The following is a 24,800-nucleotide window of genomic DNA, read 5'->3' on the forward strand; positions in this document are numbered from 1 at the left end:
AACGCCTTGCGGAAGTCAAGAAACACGGCATCTACCTGGGAACCCGTGTCTATGGCCCTCTGAATCTCGTGGACGAATAGCGTGAGCTGTGTTTCACACGATCGTCTTTTTCGAAACCCATACTGATTCCTACAGAGTAGATTTCTAGTCTCCAGTAAAGTCATTATACTCGAACATAATACGTGTTCCAAAATTCTACAACTGATCGACGTTAGAGATATAGGTCTATAGTTGTGCACATCTGTTCGATGTCCCTTCTTGAAAACGGGGATGACCTGTGCCCTTTTCCAATCCTTTGGAACGATACGCTCTTCTAGAGACCTACGGTACACCGCTGCAAGAAAGGGGGCAAGTTCCTTCGCTTAATCTGCGTAAAATCGAACTGGTATCCCATCACGTCCAGCGGCCTTTCCTCTTTTGAGCGATTTTAATTGTTTCTCTATCTCTCTGTCGTCTATTTCAATATCTACCATTTTGTCATCTGTGCGACAATCTAGAGAAGGCACTACAGTGCAGTCTTCCTCTGTGAAACAGCTTTGGAAAAAGACATTTAGTATTTCGGCCTTTAGTCTGTCATCCTCTGTTTCAGTACCATTTTGGTCACAGAGTGTCTGGACATTTTGTTTTGATCCACCTACTGCTTTGATATAAAACCAAAATTTCTTAGGATTTTCTGCCAAGTCAGTACATAGAATAATAAATGAAAAGCACCAGTTTGCTTTTGTTCTACAATATTACTTTTATTGTAAACCGGTTTCCGGCTTACAAGGCCATCTTCAGTACATAGAACTTTACTTTCGAATTCATCGAACGCCTCTCGCATAGCCCTCCACACACAACATTTCGCTTCGCGTAATTTTTGTTTGTCTGCAAGGCTTTGGCTGTGTTTATGTTTGCTGTGAAGTTCCCTTTGCTTCCGCAGCAGTTTTCTAACTCGGTTGTTGTACCACGGTGGCTCTTTTCCATCTCTTACAATCTTACTTGGCACATAATCATCTAACGCATATTGTACGATGGTTTTGAACTTTGTCCACTGATCCTCAACACTATCTGTACTTGAGACAAAACTTTTGTGTTGAGCCATCAGGTACTATGAAATCTGCTTTTTGTCACTTTGCTAAACAGAAAAATCTTCCTTCCTTTTTTAATATTTCTATTTACGGCTGAAATCATCGATGCAGTAACCGCTTCATGATCGCTGATTCCCTGTTCTGCGTTAACTGTTTCAAATAGTTCGGGTCTGTTTGTCACCAGAAGGTCTAATATGTTGTCGCCACGAGTCGGTTCTCTGTCTAACTGCTCAAGGTAGTTTTCAGATAAAGCACTTAAAAAAATTTCACTGGATTCTTTGTCCCCGCCCTCCGTTATGAACGTTTGAGTCTCCCAGTCTATATCCGGCAAATTAAAATCTCCACCCAGAACTATAACTTGGTGGGGAAATCTACTCGAAATATTTTCCTAATTATTTCAGTGGAATTTGTCGCTATCCCTATGGGACCCACAGATTTCCTTTCGCGGACTGACGCTGTAGGCGGGTGCTGGGTTCGAACGGAGCACCTGGCCTTGTAATACCATACCGTTCGGTCCTACCTGCTAGGAGCCCATCACACAGTTGGTTCATTATACCTAAACCTGGTATTTTTTTTTTTTTTCAAAATTACTAGTACGGTGATAAGTACCCTCTGCCACTTACATTAGCCGGCCGCGGTGGTCTCGCGGTTAAGGCGCTCAGTCCGGAACCGCGCGACTGCTACGGTCGCAGGTTCGAATCCTGCCTCGGGCATGGATGTGTGTGATGTCCTTAGGTTAGTTAGGTTTAAGTAGTTCTAAGTTCTAGGGGACTGATGACCACAGATGTTAAGTCCCATAGTGCTCAGAGCCATTTGAACCAATTGAACCACTTACATTAGAGCGCGGGTGGGCAACTGGAGGCTCGCGGGCCGGATTCAGCTAGCGACTGTTTCCAATCTGACCCATGGAAGAAACTCGTGGAAGAGAGCACGGCACTCGCTTTGTACTCTGCCTGGAAGGCATTTTCGCATCTTTCCACCGATGCTGTGCTCTTTTGGGGTTTGCAGCTCATGACGCAGAACAGTGAAAGTTTTACTCACTCAGTGCACGTTCAGTGCCATTTCGTGCTGCTGGATTTGAACAACAAAGACAACACATATTCAGTCTGTGCGAGAAGTTATGGATATCGTTCTAAAGTGCTTGTGGAAAGTGTGAGAAACATCTCACTACCACCTTGAAGGGGTGCGGGGAGAGGCACTTTTGCCCCTGGATCAGTGCTTACAACAAAACTCAAGTTATTTACTGCCTACGTTTGCGCTACACATTGATAGATCACAGTGTTAATGGTAGGCGACAATGACACGACTACTTCCGAAATATGCCGACTTGAACGGCAGCAAGGGTCATTACTTGGTGAACAAACTACTTATCGCTTGTCTGGGCTAACTTTTGATTCCTTGTTAGTGTTTCCGTGCGTGAGATTTTCACATAATACTTGCCTTTAAGAGGAGAGAGATAAATGTCCCCAAATCCAGGAGATACGGACGGAGGATTATTTCTTTAGCATGTACAAAGACAAACCTGTTTGCATCTTATGTGAAGAAATACACAGAGGTGACAAATAGCGATACGCACGTATAAAGATGACGGTAGTACCGCGTATACAAGGTATAAAGGGGCAGTGTATTGGTGGAGCTGTCACTTGTACTCAGAGATTCATGTGAAACGGTTTCCGACGTGATTGTGGTCGCGCGACAGGAGATAATAAATCTTGAACGCTGAATGACAGTTCTAGGGCCGGCCGGTGTGGCCGTGCGGTTAAAGGCGCTTCAGTCTGGAACCGCGTGACCGCTACGGTCGCAGGTTCGAATCCTGCCTCGGGCATGGATGTGTGTGATGTCCTTAGGTTAGTTAGGTTTAATTAGTTCTAAGTTCTAGGCGACTGATGACCTCAGGAGTTAAGTCGCATAGTGCTCAGAGCCATTTGAACCATTTTGAACAGTTCTAGGTACACGCATGAGACATTCCATTTCTGAAATCGTTAGGGAATTCAACATTTAGAGATTCACACTGTCAAGTGTGAGAAAGAATACCAAATTTCAGGCATTACCTCTCACTTCAAAGCAGTGGGCGACGGCCTTCATATAAAGACCGAGATATGCGGCGTTTCGTTATAGTTGTTAGTGCTAACAGACAAGCAACACTGAATGAAATAACCGCAGAAATCGATGAGGAAAATACGAAGAACGAGAGATGCGAAATCTGGCTTTAATGGACTATTCCAGGAGCTGACCGAAGCGAGTGCCTTTGCCTGCAGCGCCTCTCACGGGCTCATGAAAATATCAAATGGCTCTGAGCACTATGCGACTCAACTTCTGAGGTCATCAGTCGCCTAGAGCTTAGAACTAATTAAACCTAACTAACCTAAGGACACCACACACATCCATGCCCGATGCAGGATTCGAACCAGCGACCGTAGCGGTCGCTCGGTTTCAGACTGTAGTGCCTAGAACTGCACGGCCACTCCGGCCGGCCCATGAGAATATCGGTTGGACACTAGACAACTGGAAAACCGTAGTCTAGTCAGATGAGTCCTGGTTTCAGCTGGTAACAGCTGATGGTAGGGTTCGAGTCTGGCACAGTCCCCAGACCAAAGTTGTCAACAATGGAGGAATTTTTAACATTTTGCAGCCCGACCAGCAACTGTGATAAATTAATACGTCAAAGATCCGCCTCAGTTGCTTCTTCAGAAGCATAAAATAAACTAATACATGCCAGAATAAGGCATGGTCAAACATAAAAAGCTAAAGTACTGTGGTACCATGTCAAGCTACGTTACTTAGGTGAGGAACAGCCCTGGCCTCACTTCATGAAAGCGATCGGTTAGCCGCGGACGCTGCGTAAGTAAGTACTGAGTGGCTACAATTGAAGTGCAACTGCACACAGAGTCCTAGTTTGGGTTGTAATTACCGTGTGGCAGCGAAATTTGGTAGACACTCTTATTGCGTTAGTGTGAAATCGATTTGCGATGGAAAAAATTAGTTCCAATTTTCGCCACAAGGTGCAAACCCAACGCTGTGAGTGCAAGAACGACATATAGAAATGTTTCCGCATATAATGGATTAGGAACTGGACGTCGGTAAAAAGGTAAGTGGGAAAGGCGTAATACCGTTTTTACTGTTAAGCGCAGCTTACACGGTTTGTTCATTATGAGCACCGGAGACGTCGACGGGATGTTACATTCCAAAAACGACAAGATCAACAGTTGCTCGCAGCAGTATAGGTGGAATCTGACGCAACGTGTTTCTGGTAGAGACCGCATATATCCTTGGTAAACTCCTTCTTTCAGATATCCCAAGAGCCAAAAGTGAGATGGATGCAGATCAGGTGATCTTGCAGGCCCTACGTCTGGAAAACCTCAATAGATACCACGTTCGCGGTAGGCTGCATTAAGCAGATCTTTCACTGGGCCAACGACATGTGGTGTTGTCCCACCTTGCATGAAAACAGGAATCACATGCTGTACACGGAGGTCTCGATAGCGTGCAGACGTCACGCTATAACTGACAGGTCCTTTGCGTGTATTCTCTTCAAAGAAGAACGGAATCATAATATGGCTGCTTGTGAATCCACATCAAAGTCACATACGGTGAGTGCAAAACTCTTCCTGTACAACACGTGGTACAACAGTACCTCTAATTCGGCAGTTCTGTGTTTTCAGTGCACCTTGTAGAGTAAAATGTGTCTTGTAACTCCCTAGAATATTACCCGATCGCTTGTTATCAACATCGATCCGTGCCAGAAACCGAAAATCAGATTCAGAACGTTGCTGCGTATCAAGAGATTTCAGTTGCTGCACTGTTTGGACCTTGTCCGGGTACCAGTGTAAAATAGACCGCCAAACTTTCCCTCCTGCTAACTGTGGAAGGAACAATTCTCGTGACACTGCAGGAGCACTAGCACTACACGGGACACGTTCTGCATTGCCAGTTACAGTAACAGCAACCTCGTCAATAACTTGCACAAGGATAGCACGCATTCCTCTTAAAGGTGCCACACCAAGCCCACCCGTGCTTTCGAATTTCATTATCATCTCCTTTAAATCATTTAAAATGGCATCGAAGCTCTCGTCAGACCGTTGTAAGCGATTCTGTCTCAATGCAGCAGTGTAATTGCTGCTGTTCACATAAAACAGTTTCACTAACAGCATATAATCTCTCTTCTCCATAGCCGCACTGTTCACTCACAATATGGCCTGTCAAATGACAGCGTGGATGTCATACTGTCGTGCAGTGCACTGCGCCAGATTTGCACCTGGTGGCCAAAATTTGAACTAATTTTTTTCCAGCATATATCGTTTCCGCAGTAGCGCAGGGTCAGTATGAGACGTTGTCTGTGCCTGCTTTAGATATTCGCAAAGGGTAGAAGATGGAGGAGAGTACAAGTATGCTGGGACGTATCGCGAACTCTCGACGCTGTCACAACTGTTTTAGCGGCCGTGGCGCGTGACGCCTTCCAGACGGGCCTTCGCTCGCTTAAAAGCCCGGGGGCGTGTCGCCGTCGGCTACTGTATGTATCACCTTGGCTGTGAGATAAACGAGCGGCCCGCCACTTGGCTCCGGAATTAAAGCCGCTGCGAGCGACGGCAACCGAGGCTGCTTGAGGCGGTGCTTCTTCTGGCCGTACCAGACGAGCTCGGCTCTCAAACTGTGGCGTCCAGAATTGCAGCGGCCTCCAGGTTTTCGCCCCTGAAGCCGGAAGGCGGCAACTCTCAGCCACGAACGAAAATACCTGTGCGCGGGCTGCGAGGTTTGGACCGGAGCCCGGAAGGCCGTGCAAGGGCGGAGACCGTGGCTGACTGACAGCGGGGCGTGGGCAGCGCGTAGGACAGCTGAGGGCGCTGCTGGCGTCACACGTCGCAGGCGCACGCAGCCTGACAGGCAGAAAAGTTTGTTGTACACCGGTCAGACACCAGTCACTACGAACATGGAAGGAAAGCAGGCCGATCCTGTGAGTCACCTTGGCGTGTGTTGAGCTCATATAGCACTAGGAAAGCCAGCAGTGCGTCACAAGCAAACGACAACTTAATTGGGAAACGGAGACATATTTTTCTCTTTTTGAAAGGCAAGATCGCTTGATTTTTAGAGCTTTATTCCAATTACTAGTTCCAACAGAATCGTGATATCTTGAGACGGCGTTACACTTCGCACATATGTTCACATAAATGCCGTAGATATTTTGAGAACGAAGTGTAAATACATCAGAAAGCCCCACATGTGTGTGAACATATACGCGAAGTGTGATGCCAGTCTGAAGATGACAGCACTAGTCTGCCGAAACTAGTAACTGGAATAAAGATCTTAAAATCGAGCGAACCTGGTTTTCACAAAAAAAAAAAAAAAAAAAAAAAAAATATACATAAACAAAGATCGCCCCAACAACGTATGTAAGTTACACACTGAAGCGTCAAAGAAACTGATATAGGCATGCGTATTCCAATACAGAGATATGTAAACAGGCAATATACGGCGCTGTGGTTGGCCACTCCTATGTAAGACAACAAGTGTCTGGCGCAGTTGTTATATCACTTACTGCTGCTACAATGGCAGGCTATCAAGATTTAAGTGAGTTTGATCGTGGTGTTACAGTCGGCGCACGAGCGATGGGACGCAGCATATCCAAAGTAGCGATGAAGTGGGGATTTTCCCGTAAGACTATTTCACGAGTGTACCGTGAACATCAGGAATCCGGTAAAACATCAAATCTCCAACATTGCGGCTGCCGGAAAAAGGTCCTGCAAGAACAGGACCAACGACGACTGAAGTCAATCGTTCGACGTGACAGAAGTGCAACCCTTCCGCAAATTGCTACAGATATCAATGCTGGGCCATCAACAGGTATCAACGGGCGAACCATTTAACAAAACATCATCGATATGGGTTTTTGGAGCCGAAGGTCCACTCGCGTACCCTTGACTGCACGACACGAAGCTTTACGCCTCATCTGGGCCTTCAATACCGACGTTGGACTGTTGATGGCTGGAGAAGTGTTGCCTGGTCGGACGAGTCTCGTTTAAAACTGTATCGAGCGGATCGACGTGTACGGCTATGGAGGAAACCTCATGAATCCACGGACTCTGCATGTCAGGAGAAGACTGTTCAAGCTGGTGCACGCGTTGTCATGACGTGGGGCATGCGCAGTTGGAGTGATATGGGATCTCTGATGTGTCTAGATACGACAACACGTACGTAAGCATCCTGTCTGATCGCCTGAAACCATTCATTCCGACGAACTTGGGCAATTCCAGCAGGAAAATGCGACCCCCCAAACGTTCAGAATTGCTAAACAGTGACATCAGGAACACTCTGCTGAGTTTAAACGCTTCCGCTGGCCACCAAACTCCCCAGACTTGAACATTATTAAGCATATCTGGGATGCCTCAAAACGTGCTGTTCAGAACAGATCTCCAACCCCTCGTACTCTTAAGGGTTTATGAACAGCCCTGCAGGATTCATAGCGTCAGTTTCCTCCAGCACTATTTCAGACATTATTTGAGTCCATGTCACTTCGTGTTGCGGCACTTCTGCGTGCTCGTAGAGGCCCCACACGATATTAGGCAGGTGTACAAGTTTGTCTGACTCTTCAGTGTACATGAACTGATGTCACTTAAAATGAATACGTAATTCATTGGTATATGGGGTATGACAGACACCACTCCAGCTGCTGGATCTATGGGGATGGTATTTTCAGTGACAGTATTTGACATTCAACTACTTAACAACGTGTTGTTCACGTTTAGATCGCAGTACAGCAGCTGTTAAGCTTGTCGTGGGTTCGACCAGCCCTCGGTGGGTTCCAGAGGTATGTGGCACCAAATGTCTAAGTACAGAACACGCAAATCCCGTAGTTTTTGAGATGGTATTTTGTGGGTGCAAAACTAACACTCCATAGCACCCGACATGTGTTCCATCGAGTCCAGACTTGGCGATTCTGATGGCCAAGTCACGAGTTCACTATCATGCTCCTGAAGCGGTTGTACGTAGAGCCTAGGTTAGTTGCAAAGTCTAGCAGAAAGAAGGTTCTGCTGCTAGGTAGTTCCCACAGTAGAGGTGCGGGCCAACAGTTGCAGGAAGTGCTTGGGAGTGAGTACCAGGTCACCAGCATTGTGAAGCCTAGTGCAGGGTTGGCTCAGGTGACTGAAAGCATAGGGGAGTTATGTAAGAATTTTACGAAAGAGGATCAGGTAGTGATAGTGGGTGGAGCAGGGAACAGTCTCGATAGGGACGGGGAATATGATGTCAGTGGTGACTTGGTTAAGATAGCTACTCAAACTGGTGGCACTAATGTGCATTTCGTGCAACTGTTTCAGCGTCATGATCGGCCTCACCTTAATGCGGCTGTTAGGCGCGTTAATGTGGGGCTGGGGAGGGAACTGATGGCGGAGGGCATGGATCACATCTCAGTGGTGCCAGTTGGGTCTATCAGCAGATGGGGTTTCACTAGGCATGGCCTGCACCTCAATAGGTATGGGAAGGGGAGGCTGGCTAAGCTTATAGGTGACAGTGTAGTGGATGGTGGTGGCGACAGTGGTATCACTCATGGAAAAATTCCTGTAGTAGTTGGTGTTAGAGTTGCACCTTTTTTAGACTGAAGTCAGCTGATAGGTATACCTGCTTAAAGGAAGTGCCTCTAACTAAGGGCTCACCTCCAGAGGATGTAATGCTTCCAAGTAGAGAAGGAATTAGCATATTTCATCAAAATATAAGAGGTATTAGAGATAAAGTTAGTGAACTGCTAATAGATGTTAACTCTGAAATTATTGGTATATCACAGCACCACTTAAATAATTTGATAATTCAGAGGCTTCCTTTACCAGGCTACAGATTAGCTGGCTGTTTCTCGAGGAGTTCCTTGCGGGGTGGGGGAGTGGCTCTGTACGTAAAAAACAGTATTTCATTTGAGTCCATAGACGTATCACGACACTGCACTGAACAGCTATTTGAAAGTTGTGCAGCATTAGTTGAATTTAGTGAAACTATACTTCTAATTGCTGTTGTTTATAGGTCCCCTAACTCCGACTTCAGAGCATTTTTGCTTAAGCTAGAAAGGGTGCTTGATTCACTTTGTAGGAAGTACCAGAAAGTAGTTATATGTGGTGACTTCAATATTAATTTTGTACATGATTGTGTAAGAAAAAGGAAGTTGGTAGATCTCCTAAATTCATATGATCTGATGCAAACTGTGTTTTTTCCAACTAGGGTGCAGGGGAACAGTAGCACAGTCATAGACAATACTTTTATTCATTCTTCATTACTAGATGGGCATTCTGTTAGTAAAAGGGTGAATGGCCTTTCAGACCATGATGCACAAATTTTAACACTAAAAGGTTTTTGTACTCAACCAATGTCGTATTTAATTACAAACTACGTAGGAAAGTTAATCCAACAGCAATAGAGAGTTTTTCAAAACTTGTCAAGGAACAAGAGTGGCAAGATGTTTATAGTGCCAATAATATAGATGATAAATACAATGCTTTCCATAACACATTTCTCATGCTCCTTGAGAGTTGCTTTCCATTAGAACATTCTAAGCGGGGTACTAGCAGTAATGGACAGCCCGGCTGGCTGACTAGTGGGATAAGGATATCATGTAGAACAAAGCGGGAATTATATCAAAATGTTAGAAGTAGTCACAATCAAGCTACAGTAGCCCATTACAAACAGTATTGTAAGGTGCTTAAAAATGTTATTAGCAAGGCAAAAAGTATGTGGTAAGCAAATAGAATAGCTAATTCACAGGATAAAATTAAAGCCATATGGTCAGTTGTGAAGGAAGTGTCTGGTCAGCAGCACAAGGTTGATGATATAAAGTCAGTTCGCAGTAATAATATTTCTGTTACTGATAAATCAGATATATGTACAGTATTTAACAACCATTTTCTGAGCATTGCTGGTGAATTAAATAAAAATTTAGTTTCTACAGGAAATCATATAAATTTCTTAGCAAATGCCTTTCCGAGATTGACCTCTGAAATACTCCTCTGCGATACAGACAGAGGGAGATTGAGTCAATAATTAAATCACTGAAGACTAATGACTCTCATGGTTATGATGGAGTGTCTAGTAGAATATTAAAGTACTGTGCTGCACATGTTAGCCCTGTATTTAGCCACATTTGTAATTTTTCCTTTAGGAATGGTCAGTTTCCTGAGCGATTAAAGTACTTAGTAGTAAAGCCGCTTTATAAAAAGGGAGAAAGGAATAATGTAGATAATTTTAGACCTATTTCTATGCCATCAGTGTTTGCAAAAGTTATCGAAAAGGCTGTGTATGTAAGGTTAATTGATCATTTTATATCACACGATTTGCTATCAAATGTACAGTTCGGCTTTAGAAGTCGTTTGACAACTGAAAATGCCATATTCTTTTTCTCTGTGAGGTACTGGATGGGATAAACAAAAAGTTTCGAACACTTGGCGTATTTTTTGATTTAACAAAGGCATTTGACTGTTGATCTCACAATATTGCTCCAGAAGTGGAGTAGCTCATAATTGGTTCACCTCTTACTTTAGCAACAGGCAGCAAAAGGTCATTATTCAAAATGTTGATAACGGCTGTGATGTGGGATCTGAGTGGGGTACTGTCAAGTGGGGGGTGCCCCAGGGATCAGTGTTGGGGCCGCTCCTGTTCCTTATTTATATAAATGATATGCCCTCTAGTATTATGGGTAACTCTAAAATATTTCTGTTTGCTGATGACACTAGCTTGGTAGTAAAGGATGTTGTGTGCAACATTGACTCGGTTTTAAGTAGTGCAGTACATGACCTCAGTACATGGTTTGTAGAAAATAAACTAACGTTAAATCACAGTAAGACCCAGTTTTTACAGTTTCTAACACACAATTCAACAAAACCTGACGTTTTAATCTCACAGAACGGGCATATGAGTAGTGAAACTGAACAGTTCAAATTCCTAGGTGTTCAGATAGATAGTAAGCTGTCGTGGAAAGCCCACGTTCAGGATCTTGTTCAAAGACTTAATACTGCCATTTTCACTATTCGAGCGGTACCGAAAGTGAGTGATACTTCGACAAGTAAATTAGTCTACTTTGCTTATTTTCATTCACTTACGTCGTACGGTATTATGTTTTGGGGTAACTCTTCCCCTTCTAGAAGGATATTTTTGACTCAGAAACGGGCGGTTCGGGCAATAAGTGGTGTGACTGCACGAACCTCTTGTCTACCTCTGTTCACGAGTCTGGGTATTTTGACATTGGCCTCTCAATATGTATATTCATTATTGTCGTTTCTTGTTGCCAATATTAGTTTGTTTCCAACAATAAGCAGCTTTCAATCGGTTAATACTCGGCAGAAATCAAACCTCCATTTGGATCGGACTTCCTTAACTCTTGTGCAAAAACGTGTGCAGTATACTGCTGCATCCATTTTCAATAAGCTGCCACTCGAATTCAAAAATCTTAGCAGTAATCCACGCGCTTTCAAATTGAAACTGAAGAGTTTCCTCATGGGTCACTCCTTCTATTCTGTCGAGGAGTTCCTTGAAAAATTAAGCTGATTCTCATTGTATAGCTGATAGCGTTTGCTTAAACTTATGGACTGATTTTCTTGCAGGTTCATGAACATTTATTTTTATCTGTGATTACTTTTATGTTGTAAGTTCATGTACTGACACGTTTCATGACCTTGGAGATTTGCTCCTCAATGTGGTCCTACAGAACTTGACGTGTAAATAAATAAATAAATAAATTCAATGAGTAATGCAACGCATTTTTTTCCTGAAAGTAGGTGATTTCATTCAGGATTTTAATACCCATATTAATCCCCAATCTCTTGGCTACAAAATACTATGTCTCAACATAATCTCCGTCGAATGCGTCGTCCTTGTGCCACCTTATTAGGAGGGTCTGTATGCCCGCACGGTACCACTCTGCTGATCGTCGATGGAGCCAACGTCTTGCTGCATCAATAACATCCCCATCATGTATGTACTGGTTCCAAATAGATGGAAGTCAGAAGGTACGAGATCCGGGATGCAGGCCGACTGCTGTGGCCGAGTGGTTCTAGGCGCTTCAGTCCGGAACCACGCTGCTGCTACGGTCGCAGGTTCGAATCCTGCCTCGGGCGTGGATGTGTGTGATGCCCTTAGGTTAGCTAGGTTTAAGTAGTTCTAAGTCTAGGGGACTGATGACATCAGATGTTAAGTCCCATAGTGCTTAGAGCCATTTGAACCATTTTGAAGCGGGCTGTAGAGTGGATGAGGGAAGAACAGTCCAGTGAAGTTTTGTGAGCTCCTCCCGGGTGCACGGACCTGTGAGAGGGCTTGCGTTGTCTTGGAGAAGGAGAAGTTCTTTCGTATTTTTGTGGCGACAAACACTCTGAAGTCGTTTCTTTGAAGGTAAAACAATACACTTCAGAGTTGATCGTTGCACCAAAATAACGCCTTCAGAGCCCCAGGTGAGGGAGTGGCTCTGAACTTTTTCTTTGGCGATTAGGTGGTGTGGTGACGCTCCACGGATTGCCGTTTTGTTTCTGGTGTGAAGTTATGAATCCATGTTCCACGCCTGTCAAGATCTAAGACAAAAAAATTGACACGAGCAGCCCCGTAACGTGAAACCAATTCCGTTCATTATGGTCTACTGTAAGGTGGCGAGGGACACAGCGGACACACCGCTTTGAGTACCCAGACTGGTGGACGAGTTCGTCAGCACCACCATTAGACGTCCAGCTATGCATTGAAATGTTTGACAGCGATCCGTTGATCTTCTCGAGTGAGAGTGTCCACACGTTCCAATATTGGAGGAGTCGCAGCTGTGTGCTTACGGCCAGCGCGCGGAAGATCAGGCACGTTTGCGCGTTCTTGATGCAATGACGAAAGGCGCCTTGACCAACGGCTCACTGTCTTATTGTTCACTGCCAGGTCTCTGCTGACGTTCTACAAGCGCCTATGAATATCTGCGATGTTCTGGTTTTCCGCCAAAAGAAACTCAATGACAGATCTCTGCTTGGAAAGCCCCTTCGTTACAGACGCCATTTCGAAGGCCGTGTATATCGCCGCCTTCTATCGGAATTTTTTGAAGTTATAGGGACTGGAGCGGGAATATTTCACAATGTCCCACAAGAAATCTCACATTTTTCAATTTAAACTGACTGAGGAAAAAAAGTGTTGCACTACTTATTGATTGCCCTTCGTAGCACGCTTAAAGCCTTGTGCTATTGACAGTAACTCCTTCGGAAGATGCCATTCCCGTCGTGGGGCACATAAAGCGTAATGGGACACAGGTGGCTCGTAATAAGGTTCACACAATCCACATCTGTCATCGAGCATTCTTGTACTACCATAGGTCCATAGAAGTCCAGGAAAATGTCCGCGATAGTCTATTACTGCCTCCAGCCGCCTGCGACCGTGGCGTGTTTCTGGCAGCCGTTCGCTTGGATGTCGACATAGCCGAACAAGGTCACTGACCTGGTATAACAAAAAGCGTGCTTCATCCGAGCAGGTGAAACATATCCACTGACCCACACTCCAATTTCGGTCATCCCAACCCACTACAATCGTAATTGACTATGTCGTTGGACCAACATGGGAAAACGTAGGGGTCGCCTGCTGCAGAGCTCCACGTTCAACAAAGTGTTCTGAACGGTATGCTAACAAATGTGCCCTCATCAGCATTGTACTCTGTCGTCAGCTCTGCCATAGGTCACCGTTTATTCTGCCTTAGAGAGCGTGGACGTACCAGGCCTTATCGCCTACTCGTGATTTCACAATCCTGCATCCAGTTTACATAAACGCTCACGACAGTAACAGGCGAGCAGCCGTTTCACACTTTCCGAGATGATCGTTGCCAGGCACAGAGACATAACAATCTCCCCATTGTCGAAGCCGCTTATGCCAGTGCATTTTCCATATGCAGTTCCGTATAGTCGGAAGAATAACGCCCCACCGTCTCTGTTCCGCTTACACACCGAGGTCACAAAACTAAATGGGATATCTTCTAAAATCGTGTCGGACCGCCTTTTGCCAGACGTAGTGTCGCAGCCCGAAGTGGCATGGACTCAACAAGTCGTTGGCAGTCCCCTGCAGAAATACTGAGCCATGCTCTCTCTACAGCCATCCATAATTGCGACGATGGATTTCATGTCGAGCGATCTGGGTGGCTAAAATCATTGGCTCGAACTGTCCACAGTGTTATTCAAACCAGTCGCGAACAATTGTGGCCTGGTAACATGGCGCATTATCTGCCATAAAACTCTATTGTTGTTTGGGAACATGAAGTCCATGAGAGGCTGCAAATGGTCTCCAAGTGGCCGAACAAAACCATTTCCAGTCAATGAAGGGTTCAGTTGGACCATAGGACCTACTCCATTCCGTATCAACACAGCCCATACCATTATGGAGCCACCATCAGCTTGCACACCGTCTTGTTGACAACTTGGGTGTACGGTTTCGTCGGGTCTGCGCCACACTCGAACCCGACCATCAGTTCTGACCAACTGAAATCGGGACTGATCTGACCAAGGCACGGTTTTCCACTCTTCTAGGGTCTAACAAACATGGTCACGAGCCCAAGAGAGGCGCTGCAGGCTATGTTGTGCTATTAGCAAAGGCATTCGCGTCGGTCGTCTGCTCCCATAGCCCATTAATGGCACATTTCACCGCAACGAATACGTTAGTCGTATATCCCAAATTTATTTCTGCGATTATTTCGCCCAGTGCTGCTTGTCGGGTAGCACTGACAATTCTACGCGAACGCTGCTGCTCTCGGCCGTTAAGTGAAGATCGTCGACCACTGCGTTGTCCGTGGTGAGAGGCAATGCCTGACATTTGGTATTCTCGGCACACTCTTGTCACTGTGGATCTCGTAATGCTGAATTCCCCAACGATTTCCGAAATGGAATTTCTATGGCTTCTACCTCCAGCTACCAAAGCCTGTTTATTCTGTCGTACGGCCACAATCAAGTCGGAACCCTCTCCACATGAGTCACCTGAGTACAAGTGACAGTTCCACCAATCCACTGCCCTTTTATACCCCGTGTAGGCGAAACTACCGCAGTCTATATATGTGCATATCCCTATCCTATGACTTCGTCACTTAATTTTATACTTTAAATACCGTGTCCGGTTCCTGCAACACCACCAGGCGTTATCCAACCCCACCGTGGTCATTAGTCATAACGTTTTGGGTCATTAGATTATATGGACCTGTAATTAAAACGAAATTTATGAATGTCGAGGCTCATGCATTCGGACATTCCATTTTAGAGATTTCTGGCACTTCTGATTCATCTAGGTGAGCAGAGGATGGTGAAAAGAACCGACTAAAATTCCAGAAGTGGAATAAGATGGTGCCTATTACGTTTTTACATGAACAATGAATTCAATAAATTTCTGCCACAATCATTTTCATTGTTTCTCAAAATATTCCTGTTTAAAGCTTTTACACGCGTTCGAATCATTTCTGGAAAAAAATTACACTCTTAAGTTGTACCTCAAAAACATTGCTGTGGAAGGACTCGGCAGATAATGAGGTACTGTAAAGTCTCTGCTTTTTCCGTTTAACATAAGAAAGCCATTAGGCAATAACTCAGTTGATGACGGGCAGCGACACATTGATCCGACTTTATTTTGTCTGTCAGTCAACATCGTTTCTTTCTCTGATTAGAATGTGTGATTTTAAACAAATTTGCTGCGTGAAATTCAAATCTGACAACATAATTTCGTTGTCAAGTGTACTTATTTCATACTATTTTTTTAGGCATAATTCTTCTGACGGTTCGATGCAGCCCATCACGATTTCCTCTCCTGTGGTAACCTTTTCAATTTGCTACCTACGTCCTCAATTATGCAGGATGCATTCCAAACAATCTCTGTCTTCCTCTACAGCTTTTACCGTCTACAGGTCGTTATAGCACCATGGAAGGTATTCCCTGATATGTTAACAGATATTCTAGCATTCGGTCCCTTCTTCTTCTCAGTGTTCCCCCACTGATATTGCATTCGGGAGGACGACGGTTCAGATCCCAGTCCGGCCATTCAGGTTTATGTTTCCCGTGATTTCCCTAATTCATTCCAGGCAAATGCCGGGATGTTTCCTTTTAAAAGGGGCACGGTCGATTTTTTTCCCATCCTTCGAAAACCTCTTGCTCCGTCTCCAGTGACCTCGTTGTGGAAGGGACGTTAAACGCTAACCTTATTCATTCTTTATTTCAGCGTTTTCCAATAGCTTCCTCCATATTTTTCTTATAATTTCGACATGTTGTATCAGTTTAAATTGTCGAACGCGTTCTCTAGGTCGATAAATCCAATGAAGTTTTCTTGATTTTTATTGTGTCTTGCGTCCATTATCAGCCCTGACCTATCCGAAAGCCAAACTTATTGTTGTCTAATGGCTCCAAGATTTTGTTCTGCGTTCTTCTGTATATTATTATTATCATCAACTTGAATGCCTGAGACGTTAAGGGCCCATTGTCATCAGTCAGCGTATGAAATAAGTGACTTTTATGATTTTCTTGGAAAAACTGAGGAAGCAGTCAACGTAAATCTTATTGCACGTTATTTATTCATTCTTGGGCAACATATTCTGATTTTTTAAAGAAATTTAGTGATCATTAAGCACTACCATCCGAGGAGTTAAAGTTACCTTGTCCAAAATGAGGTGTGCTATTATGGAAGTCTTGCAGTCTGCAGATCTTATGCGGCATCAAAAAAACACAGTTTTTTTTACAAAAATGGCGGTCTCCTGAAATAAAGAAGCAGTTTTGTCGTGTATTTTCGGTTTCTTGCAGTAACTAATAAATAAATGAAAATATGAAACATTTTCGTATTACTTCTTGTGGATATTCTCGAGGAGTACTAATGCCAGATTTCATAAATATATCTTTATTTGTATGACTAATGTCTATTCCGTCAGCTGGAAATAGTGTATTTCAAGCATGGATGCATGAGCTTTTAAACTGATTGTGCGATAGTTCTCACACCTGTCGGCTCTAACTATGTTCGGAACTGTGTGTCTGGTATTTTTACGAAAGTCTGGTGGTATAAGGTTTTATATATTCTACACACCAATTTCTATAGTTGCTTGGTTGCCGCTTCTCTCAATGCTTCTGCAGGTGTGTTACCTGTCCCTTCTGCCTGTTTTGTTCACAAGTCTTCCAAATCTTTGTCAAACTCTGTCTATAATACTACATCCGCAGTATCTTTCACAGCGACTTTCATTTCTTTTTCTATCGCGACCTGAGACAGATCCTCCCTCGCGTAAAGGTCTCCAATGTACTCTTCGTATCTATGAACTCCCACGACCGCGCTTAATAGTGGCATTCCTGTTTCCTTGCTTTTAATTTTCCAATGGTTCTTAATCTCTTGCCGAATGATGTCATTTTGATTTCTTCAGGTTTTACCTCTATCCATTTTTCTTGGCTTCGCTGCACTTCCTACTTCATTCCTCAGAGAGTTAAAATGCTGTAGTCTCGTCTTCTCCTGGACATTTTTGTACTTACTACTTTCATCGGTAAATTGAAGTCTATTTCTGTTACGCAAGGTTTCTTCGCAGTTATCTTCCCTACCTATGTCTGTCAGTCCAATTCTGTGATTGCTCTTTTTAGACACGTCCATTTCTCTTCAGCCGAACTGCCTACTGTGGTATGTATTATCGCAGTACCTACAGCCTTCGAGGATTTCAAAAACACCTTATCAATCCTCAGTGCTTCTGCGTCCACTTATTTCCACACATGTCCTGCTAGATATTCTCTTAACCTTCAGTCTACACTTCATCATGACTAAATTGTGATCTGAATCTATATCTGCTCCAGGATATGATTTTATAGTCTATAAGGACTATAAGACTTTGTAATTTCTGTCTGACCAAAATGTAATTCAGCTGGAATATTCCTGTATCTTCGAGTCTTTTCCAAGTATTAGCTATTACTAACTGAAATTTGTTCCGGAACTCAATTAATCATCTTCCTTTCTCATTCCTACTACCAAGCCCCTATTTACCCGTAGCTCTGTCTTCTATACCGTTCCCCAAAAACCACGTTCCATTCCCCCACGATTAGTAGAAGATTATCATCTCGCTTTACATGTAATATTTTCCATTGAATGTCCTCATGTACTTACTGCTTGCGACGTCGGAATATATACCCGAACTATTAATATTGGCGCTGGTTTACTTTGAACAATGATGAGACCAATTTTATCACTGAACTGTTCACAATGTTCCTGTCTGCGCCATCGTCCTACACAAGACGAATCCTACTCCAGTTACACCGTTCTCTGCTGCTGCTGAAGTGACCCTACACTCATCTGACGAGAAAACCTTATCGTCTTATTTACTGACGCCAACAATATGTAGACCGAGCCTTTGTGTTTTCATTTCCAGATTTTTTTAGTTTTCTTATTGCATTCAGATTCTGACATTCTATGCTTCAACTCATATAAAGTAACTTTTCGTTCATTATTCAGTCTTTTCCGTAAGGTCACCTCCCTTTTGACAGTCCCCTCCACGAGTTCCGAATCCGGAATTTTTTGACAGCTGAGACATCGTCATGAGACTTTTTCTTGTCCTGTGGATACAGATTATGTGTCTTAATGCAGTGGTTTCTATTACCTTACACACCATCATGCCATTGATAATTGATGCTCCTTCCTCCTTTTAAAGTCATTTTCCCACATCAAGGGCTAAAGGTTGCCCAACTGCTCCTCTGCCCTTTTACAGAAGGCCATTAGCAGAATGAGGGTGTCACCTTACACGGGAAGTCTTCGGCCGTCATTGCTGATGATTTATCCGACGTTGAGGCAAGAACTAGATTCTAACCCGAGGCCAAGGACATTTTGTTTACTAACAAAAGGCGCTACACTTACACCAATTTTTTATTTTTACCGTGGTGTAAAATTCATAATTGATAGCAATCACAGACATATTATAGGGAGGCCAGTATGTCTCACCGCACCCACAGTGATCGAACGTGACAGTTCCGTGCTCGACAAAAGGAGGAAGGCGGAAGACGCTTTCCCATCGCTCATTTCTCCGTACGACGTTTAAGTCAGTCGCTTTACGCGTTTCTGAGACAGCTATGGCTTTGTGCGTATGAGTCAACATTGATGTTAACGGTAATGGGTAGCGTCGATCTTAAAAAGTGTGTGTTTTCACCAGCAAGTTTCCGAGCACAGCTGAATTCATAACTTCCAGTGTTTGAACTGATTTGGTTTGAATCTGAAAGTGTGTCAAATGCTTCATTTTGCATGATAGAGTTTCTCAAGTTATCTGTCACTAAAGTAAACTAGGAATATTATCAAATAAGTAATATTCAAATTTTCAGAAGCTGCTTCTTCGTCGCAGATGCCGATATAAACTAGACAACTTATGTTGTATTTATTGCAAATTCACCTTTGCCAGAAAAAGGAAGAAAACTAACAGTCATAAAGAAAGCGTACAAAAATTAATTTGGGATGCAGGTTGATAGCCAAGAGAAGGAACAGACGGCACATTTCTGTTGCGCGACATGTTTCTGTAAATCGATCCATCGTCGAGAAGGTAAACAGAATGTGAGTTGTTCGATGTGTCCATGGTGTGGAGGGAACGAAAGAATCACATCACTGCTGTTTCTGTCTTTGTGGTATTACCAACAAGAAATCGAAGACGCACGTTGTTCACAAATATCTACCTTTAGTAACAGCGCCAGTGCAGCATTCTGACAGCCTCCCAGTAGCTAACAGACCTACCGATCAGATTCAGAGTGACAATAAAGTAAATTGCCACGAAGAGATCACATACACTAAATCAGACGGTCTTCTATATAACTGCATCACAAGTGAATAATTGCAATACTAACAGCAGGAAACTTAAATGATTTAACGCGGGAGCTAGGCCTAATTAAAGAAAAGAGGGTACTATTTAGTTCCAGATTACAAAAGTACCAAAGTACCGACATCAGCGAGAACATGCTTTCATTTCCTATTTTGGAACAGACAAAGTAATGTTTTTCAATGGTGTTGTTGGCCTAATGAAGACTCTGAACGTTCTAGAAAGTAGAGACATTCCATAGACATGTTGAAAACAAGTTTCCAGGGTGTTTCGCTCCACAATGCAAGTAAAATGCCCTCTGTACCACTTGCTTCCACCAGACTAAAGAGAATTACGAGAACTTAGGATGGATGCTAAATTGCAATAAAATGAATGTTAATTGAAAGAATTACTGTGTTATTGGATATGAAACAGGGCTACACGAAGTGTATGGAGGTGCACCATCTGGCTTCACACATTCGCTCTACGAAAGTACAAGTGGCTGCTCCTTCAGCAGGGTCCGAGCAGATACACAATGGGAGAGATACGTAATGGGAGAGGTCTGCTGGTTATCCCGAGCTCCAATGTTAGACGCGTTATGGAGCTGCATAAGGAAATAGTGTCCAGGACTAAGTCCAATATGTGCTCAGTATGTATACTGGAGTGGCCCTATCTGAGGTATAGGGGAGTCCAAAAAATGGTTCAAATGGCTCTGAGCACTATGGGACTTAACATCTGAGGTCATCAGTCCCCTAGAACTTAGAGCTACTTAAACCTAACTAAGCTAAGGAAATCACACACACCCATGCCCGAGGCAGGATTCGAACCTGCGACCGTAGTTGTCGCGCGGTTCCAGACTGAAGCGCCTAGAATCACTCGGCCACAGCGGCCGGCTAGGGGAGTCCCTGCCTGCGGCTATCGAGGCTGCAGGGTGCAGTCATCAAGTTGTGGCTCATGTCAGCACCAATGAAACCTGTCACCTCTGCTCTGAGGCCATTCCAAGTTCCTACAAGAGGCTGGAGGATGAGGTGGAGACTGTTAACCTTGCTCGCGGGGTGCAAGCAGAGCTAACGATTTGCTGTATCGCACCCTAAATTGATCGGCGTCCCTTGGTGTGGATCTGAGTGGAAGGTCTCAGCCAGAGGGTCGTTAATTCTGCGATGGTTTTGGCTGCAGATTTCTGCACCTGGGCTATTGGTGGGAGAATTGTTGGATTTACCTTGCTAGGTCAGGAGTGCACTTCACAGAGGAAGCAGCTATTGGCGTAGCAGAGTACACTTTCTTTTTGTTTTTGGCTAAGCGATACCCTGATTTGTCCTGTGATAAACTCTCGCCAGTCAATACACGGAAAGCGAAACCAAATCGCGCACAGTGTTAAGACACTTCGAATGTCAAGATTTTAACATTAATTTGCGGAAGTATTCGTAACAAACTCCCTGAAATGGCGCCAACCGGGAGAGCTGTCGGGCTGAAATCGTACTTCGAACCGAGAACTAGATGAAACACGGAGTAGAAAGCTCGGAAAAATTTAGCGAGGCATTAAACGTACATGGAAAAGACAAATTAAACATCATAGGAGATGGAGTGTTCAATGCAATCGACATGTCATGTCTATCGAGGTCGAAACTGAATCTGACTGTGAAGTTATCTGGACGCGAGAAACTGAACTAGGTGCACTAAAATTAATCTTCTATGTTTTAGCTGCCATACTATTCACATGTAACAGCTGTAGAACCTTTAAAAGAATAGCGCAGAAACACCCCGATCGTGCAATATTATTTGGAGGCAGCTGTCAGTTACCGAGTATAGACTGCAGTGTCCATGGATTCATTGCCGTCGGTACAGACAGGACGCTTTCTCCGGGAACTGTCTCGAGCAATCACGTCGACGATACACACGCAATGGAAATATTTTATATGTCTCATAGCTACAAACAGGCCTGATCTTACCAACAGTCTCATCATAGAGGCAAGGATTATCGATCACGAAGTCATCATACCACTATTCTTACTCAAAATAAATCCATGAAGAAGGCTGAGAGAGTATTTATGGTGGAGAGAGCAGGTAAGCAGCTGTTAGCATCCTATTTAAACACTGAATGGACATAATTTGGTTCCAATATAGCAGAGGAATTAGGCAGAGGAATTATGGGCAAAGTTGGAACTGGTTGTAAATTACGATCTGGAGGAATATGTGCCGAATAAGTGGAATGTGGAGAGAAATGACCCACCTCGATTTAATAACAAAATTCAAAAGATGCAAAGAGAGTAAAGAAACTTGTCCTTTCGATTCAAAAAAGAGCGCAAACGTGACGACACAAAATTTAATAGAAATTCAAGCGTCTATAAAAAGAAAGATGCGCGAAGCATCTGGAAAGTCCTGATACACCATAAAGTTGCTAACAGGTTCGAAGGCTTGCCATGGTAATAGAAGATATCAAGAGGAAAACTCAAGTTTTATATGTCTCGTTTAAAAAATCATTCACGCTGGAGGACCGTGCAGTAATTCAATCGTCTGACCATCATACAAATTCGCGCATCGAGGACATAGAAATAGGGAGCTCTGACTTTGAGAAGCGACCGCAAGTGTTGAAAACAAATTTAACGAGTGCTGATGGAACCCCATTTCAGAGAGAATACTTTTCGGCATTGATCCCTTATTTAGCTTGCATTTATAGCAAATCTCTCGTCAAGCACAAAGGTCCCAAGAGAAGGAAAAAAAAAAAACTGCAAAAGAACAAACTCGCAAAATTTCAAACCAATATCCTTAATGTCGGTTTTCTGTAGTGTTCTCGAGCCTGTTCTAAGTTCGAATATAATAAATTGAAAGAAAAAGTTTCTGTTCACGAATTATCAAGTAATTAAAAAGCACCACTGATGCAAAACTAAGATTATTCTTTTCTGGCACGATATCATGTGAACCATGGATGAAGGCCAACATTTTCGATGGGAAGTGTTTCATGATCCACCACACAGCCCGGATTTAGCTCCCACTGATTTTTATCTCTGCTCACATAAACCGCTGGCTATGAAGACATTTTGGCACAGACAAGGTGCTGCAGAAAAGCGCAGATAATCAGTGGAAAGCACCGGCAGCTGCCATCTATGACGAGGGTATTGGAAAGTTAGTACAATTTTGCGATAAATATCTGCCTAGGAACCCCATGAGTGCGAGGTCGCAAGTTCAATCCCTAGTAAGGCGCATCTGAAAGCGTAGTGTTAACAATTATGATAGGCGAAATATTAACTGCTAACGACTCACCAAGTGCATCAGCAGAGCGACAGCAAGTGCGTGTCAGGGAGGCGCAGAGATCAACCTTCTATGGGATGTATTACACTTCGCAAAATGGACACCACTGACATTCAAGAAATGTTCAAAACAATTCATTAACTTGCACCATGAACACAGAATGAAAAATGGTGAGCCCCAGGGATCACAAAGGCTCGCACCATCAAGATCGAAGGTGAACTCCTTGGGAGTTAACAAACCCTACAGACATTCATCGGCGTATCCACTGGTTACGGATGCATATAGAATCATGTTGGTATGCCAGGGTGACGAGAACTGATGGACTGTGATGATGTGCAGCTGAATGCGAAACAGCCTGTCGTGCAGCTTATCGTGAAACTGGCTATCCTTCAAGGCGTAGCTGCAGATAGTGCGGTAGTATGCTTTATGGACGCGGAAAAATCAAACATCCAGAGGCTGAATTTGTCCAGTGGTTCCAGGCAGTGTGAACTGCAATGTCACACACTTTTCAGAAGGCATAGTTTGCTCTAAAGGAGTATGATTTTTACACCCAACACTAGCAATCAAACAAAAGCAAGTTATTTTGACATGCTCTTGGCCAAAAGCCTTTTCCCACTCTTGCCTGCTGTGACGTAAATATTACCTTCCATTTCTTCATTCGTGTGGCCATAGTGTCCGAAGTTGCTTTATAATTCTTGAGGATATTTTGTTCTGTTGTTGTAACTACAAAAATGTGTGATTTTTCTTCACCAGATGCGTTTCGCTTTATTAATGATGCTTTACTTCAATAAAGCGAAACGCGTCTGTAGTTGCAACGACAGATCAAAGTACCCTCAAGAATTCCCTTCTACCCTTGCATGATCACATGAGAAATAATCGTAGGGGGCAGAGCACCTCCAACTTCTCGCAGCATAATAAACAACTTTCCAGCCAATTTGCCATTCACATTAACAGTCGACATAATTGTATACGAATGCGTTAAGGCGTTGATGTTGATTGATCCTAATACAACTCTCTTGGTACCTGTAATTTCCAGAGTTCATTTCATACGCATTTCCTCTTCAGATCCCTATTGGAGTCGAAAACAAATTCCTTGCTGAACGATGGGATGTTTCTTTATCTCATTTACAAGTTTTTGGGCCGATTCCGCAGTTTGCTTTGTATCTTCAGGTTCACGCTTTGTTTGTAATCTCGTTACCTTACGTCCTCCAATTCTGTAGCACTGTTTGAAGTTATGCAATTATCCACTGCCTCCCTTGAAATCACTGTATATCACGCGCAATCTGTACGGAGTAGCTCAGTATCATGCACATGCAGTAAATTGTATAGAGCAACTTTGTAAAGCGCAAACACTTGATTAGTAACAATCGCGCCTTGTCCTCCCTTGAACATCCGTTGTTTTTCTTACGCATTGCACCTTCATATTGCTGCGAATTTAACGGAAATCGTTTCATAATTTTTTTTAACTATGCTGCGGATGATTTTCCATGTACGTAATTAAGCAGTGTCCTTTACTACGTTTCATTGGAGACGGGATTTGTGGTTCTCTGTCGGACAAGGATGAAGAACTACATGGATTGACACCTGTTTCAATATCGCTTTCACTTGTTAAGTACGTATCGTCATCATTGTACTTCTCATATACATTGTCCGCAGAGTCGAGTGTATACGACATTGTCCTGTTTTGTGTGAACACAACAAGCACTGTACTCTCGACTAAGCAGCCCAGCTACGCTCTGAGG

The sequence above is a fragment of the Schistocerca serialis genome, chromosome 2, assembly GCF_023864345.2.
Source record: "Schistocerca serialis cubense isolate TAMUIC-IGC-003099 chromosome 2, iqSchSeri2.2, whole genome shotgun sequence".
Lineage (NCBI taxonomy): Eukaryota > Metazoa > Arthropoda > Insecta > Orthoptera > Acrididae > Schistocerca > Schistocerca serialis.